Raw genomic sequence first — 5,100 nt, forward strand, 5'->3', positions numbered from 1 at the left:
ATTGGCTTCAGACAATAGGTGTATGTGACTCTTCAAGAACCTAAAATGCCACCGTGGATTCTTGCTGAGACTTACAAACCCTCAGTGCTTGGGAGCAGCAAAGGATTATGGTTTTGCTAAAAGGCTGATTTTTGCTGAGGGAATAGTGAGCAGGATATGACTTTATCTTGTAATAAAGAAAAAGCATTCTGTGGAGAGACAGTTTCTTTGTTTGATTTCCCTGTCCACAGAGTACCCTGCTTTGGTGAAGTGCCACTTGAAGAAGCTGCAGAGCTACCCACAGGCTCTTTGAATGATACTCTGCTATGGCTGAAGCATAGAACTACATGGGGAAGGAGGGCTAAGGCCATGCAGCCTGATGGTGATCAGGTTTTGAGCTAGGAACTGTCAGGTGCAATGTACAAACAGCAGCAGGGAAAGGAAAAGAGCATGGTTGAGTTGTGTATGCCTTCTGTTAAGAGGGTGCTACTGAATTCTGAATTGTATTGATTATTTTTATTTTTTTCTCAACTGTCCATAAACTAAGTAGTACAGGATTAATGGGTTCTATGAGTACCTACAATTCTAGCCCTTGCTCTGATTTTCTGTGAGACTCTAGGTAAATAATTTCATTTCTATCCTCTTCAGAGTCACAGCATGTAAAATGGACTTAATATAGCTTATCTGGTTCTCAAGGGAGCTGTAAGGAGTAACTAGCTATCCTGTATAGAGTGCTATGGAAATATGCAATATTTAGAACTAGGTTTCCTCGTGAATTTGGAAAAGCAGGTAGCAACTCCAAGGATTCAGAATAAACTTCCCTACGTCTGTCCTTGAAGGGAAATACTTAAAGTATGTATCTTGAAAAAGAAACTGGAAAAGGTAGGCCAGGTAGGCAATCTCACAGAAATGTTTTTTGCTGATAGGAAGGAAATGAAACAAATTACACACGTTAAAGATGCTTTTAAATTTCTTGCTCTATTAATAAATATATAATTTTGAAATACCTCGATTCATATTTACAGAAGATTGCTTTCACTTAGATTTTTATTTACAAATTACAAATATTGAGTTCCATTTTCCTATCAAGATGGCTTGTTTCCTAGATCTTAATGAAATTCAGAAATCAATCCTCATCTGAAGACTTTGTGTTTTATAGGACTGAATATAGGTTATTGTGATGTCAAATTTAATTTAGATAGGTTTGTTTTTAAAAGGGGAAAATATATTTAAAGAGCCAATTTAATTCAATAGGTTTATTTTAAAAGAAATAATTTCCTTTTTTTTTTTTTTAATGCACCGTGGTTCTGTTCCATTGTCTTCCAGGAACTTAAAACTAACCAATGAAGCCTATGTACAGCCAAGCTATTGTAATGAAGTACTATAGTGAAAGGCAAAATAATAGTTGTCTTCAGGAACAGTCCTGTTGAATTCAGTGATGCTACTCATGTATTTAAAGATTTATTTAAATACACTTGTAGTTACACAACCACTATGACCCAAGACACTTGAAGACCTTCGTAGAAACAAATTTCTTCCTTTCTAGCCATTAGAAAACAACACTATGATTATCCCCAATGTTGTTGTTTTCTTTAAGTACTAACTTTATTTCTGTTTGTATTAACAGATGCACCAATACCATGGAGGGGATTCAGTAAGATCAACTCATTAGGCTATCATTTTAGGCAACAAAGAAAAAAGAAGCAGATTGAATAGTTTACAGGTTTTCCTCTGGTTTTGGCATGCACTTGCTGAAGAACTTATCGAAGGGAATGCGAAGCCAAAGCTGCTTTGGATTTTGCCTTAGTAGTTGGAGAACAAATAAAGAGTCAAATTCTGTGAAATGCAGAATCCCACTGGAATCAATGAAATTACAGGAGTGAGTGAGGGTGCTGGGGTAGAAAAAGAAGCGTTACGTGTGTGTTTTCCCTTTGAATGCATGGAATAATACTAATGGGAATCCTACTGCAAGGAAGGAATTTTTTTTGGCTAGGTAACATAAAATCCTTAGAATTCTAAGCAAGGATGTTGTTTTCACATAGGGTTGAGATAGATACACTCCCGGTATATTTAGCAGGAATGCAGAGGCTCAGGGTGTGTTGAAGCTTCAACATTCAAATATGAAGACTAAAACATAAAAGTGTGTGAATCATTCTTCAAAATAAATGGGTATGTGTCTCCTTCCATTTTTGGGGGTGCATATGCAGATTTTTAATCAAAATAACTCTTCTGGCATTGTTTGCATCATTCTAGAACTTTAACTGAAATGCAAAAACAGTGTACCACTAGATGTTGCTGTAAGACAACAGCTAGCAAAGGCAGAAATTTGGAAGCTGTGTTCCTTCTCAGATTTACATCAGTCATTATGATTCTCTTTAAAAATAATTCACAGATTAAATCTAAAGCTTAGAAAATATGTTCCAAAAAGCATCATGATCTGCCATTAAAACACACAGTGCATGCATATTAAGAACTATCGTATTTCTAGGAAGGGAAGGCAAATAAAATGCTCTTTTGACAGTTGTCTTCTTTTTTTATAAGACTGCTTTTTCTATGGTTAAATGGTTACTAGTATTATCAGACAAACCAAGCTTCAAATAAATGTCACCCCCCCTTTTTTTTTAATATAGATTCTGTTTAATGCATTCACCTTCTTATTCTGGAATCCAAGGCTCGTGTTTAGTTGAGGTCTCCAATTAAATTAGTTTTCTGGTCTCAACTGAAATATTATGGATGCTTCTTGGTATTTAAAAAGTTTATCTTGATTGAGTGCTTTCCAAAAGAGGCTCAGGAATGTGGAGGGTTGTTACCTGGGTCACTGTAAAAGCAAATCTGCAGAGCTGTGAGAGAAAGCCTGGAAAGTGTTAGCTGGAACAGGTGTGGTTGTTTTCACACTTGCATGGGCACAGACTTTCCTAAAAATCTAGAAATTTATTAAAAGGGTTGGGGTAGGGAGACTTCTTTTAAACATACCATAAATAGTTTAATTCTGTTATTCAAATCAGTAAATGCTTTGATTAGAAGCACTGCTCCACATAGAGAAAAGGTCAGTGGGAACTGTCTGCAGAATCTGGGTCTAAAATCTGAACAGAATTGTGTCAGATGAGATATTTGATACAACATGGCTAAACAATGTTTTTGTACTCTTGAGTATAATCTGTTTTTGGCCCCAGCCCTGTGAACATTAATTCACTGGCTTAATTTTGAGTCATTATACTGTGTTTGTAGTATCAATATCTTCCTATTTTGTGCTTGATTCACATGAGTGAACAGCATAAGGATAAGATCAAAATCAGAGAGAGACTTTAGGGGAAAAAAATTGCTTTGATTAAATGTGAAGGGGGCACTAAAAGATTATTAACACTGCAAAATGGATTTCTGATATGTTGAAAAACGTTGCATGTACCTTTATCTGTAGCTCACTGAGACTTACTATGAACAAGGTCTTTGCTGGTTATTTTATTTTTGTATATGGAGATTAGATATTTTACTAGGGATCCTGGATTGGAAATGGTTTGAAATTGTATTCATTAGTTTGTTTTATATTCAGCTTCTGCAGCCAATTCGGTTTATATTTGGCAAATTGTAGCTTGCCTGTAACATACTGTCAGAAAATGCCAGAAACTGTTTATCAAATATTTCCAAATAGCTAACTTTGAAAGAATTGTCAGAGAAACAAAATTAAAAACATGTGACTTATGTTAAATCTCATTTTACATACTGTTGTGTGCTGCTTTATTGAGGAAAATATTGAAAAATAAAACATCTGCATGGACAAAAAACTGTTTACCCTCATTTTTACATTTTCCCCCTAAAATTATTGTGGGCATAAAAACAGATGTTTGAGTCTTGGTCCCTGGTACATTTTACTTTCTCTGTTTCTGTCCCTTCTCTCTCTCTATACACATACATGCATATACACACTCACGACATTAAACTGTCATTCTAGTACTGTCGCTCTGGTGCTAATAATAATGTCAACCAGCATATTCCTCTTGTGAGGAATGAACTTTAACACACAATAGAAAGTGCCTTGTCTATCCTTTAGATTGTCACTTGCTATAAATGCTAACTTTACTTTTATTAGTATTATTATTATTAGCTGATGCTTCAACACTGCTATCCAATAAAATCAATTAATTTAGCCTGCTCTTTTAGGCAACAATAGAAACACGAGCTCAAAATCTGTGGTTGGGCATTATGCTGTGTAGTTTGTGATTTTTCTTCCCTTAAAAGCATAATCAGTCTGGTCAATATTTTGCCTTTCTGAGGCTGGGAGAGAATGCATTGTTGAACTGCTCTTATGTTAAGTTTTGTCTTAGTAATGTAACTGCTGTGGTAGCAACAGTATAAACTATATGGAAGAATAGTGCCATTTTGCACTGTTGCCATATATCAAAGGAGTTGTCTGCATTTCCAATAGAAATATCTAGTCTCTTTGTTTGGAGTTTATTTTTTTTGCTCATAACAATAGTCAATTTTGTCTCCTTCAGTGTGGATGTCAGACAGTTTTCTTGTTTCTGTAATCCAGTAACAGCATCGTTCCTCACACAGATAATGTGCATATCATTGACTTTGTTCCAAAACACAAATGGTACAGTGCCATTGTTGAGGAAATTTTGTAAATGGAAGAATCAGAAATGTCATCTCATGCTGAGTTTTTGAAGCACTCTGTCTACATGCTGAGAGTCCTGAAGAAAGACTGAAAAGACTCTGAGCACATATTTACACAATAGACTATAGCAGCTTTGAGTTGTCAACTTAATAGTTCAATATCATGCACTCTTAAAAGCCTTCAGTGTATATTTACAACCTGGATTCTGCATAATGAAAGGTCTCTAAGTGCATGCTGCTTTCTGAGTAGAGGCTGAACCCTTTTTGCTTAATTTGCAGTAGGACTTCAGTCCCGCTTCCATTCATAGTTTCCCAGTTAAGAACAATGGGAGCTGAACTGAGCTCTAGTTCAACTGAGTTAGCCAAGGCAGGATATGCTCTAGACCTTGCATGTAACATTTAAAAAATCTGCTTTTCTATATTATATGCTGCCTCATAAACTTTGACAGGAATTTTTCACCCTCGTTTTATTTCCAAAAAAAAAAGGGGGGGGGGGGGGGGGGGGGG

This window comes from Gavialis gangeticus, unplaced genomic scaffold, assembly GCF_001723915.1.
Source record: "Gavialis gangeticus isolate Ggan-Ray unplaced genomic scaffold, GavGan_comp1, whole genome shotgun sequence".
Lineage (NCBI taxonomy): Eukaryota > Metazoa > Chordata > Crocodylia > Gavialidae > Gavialis > Gavialis gangeticus.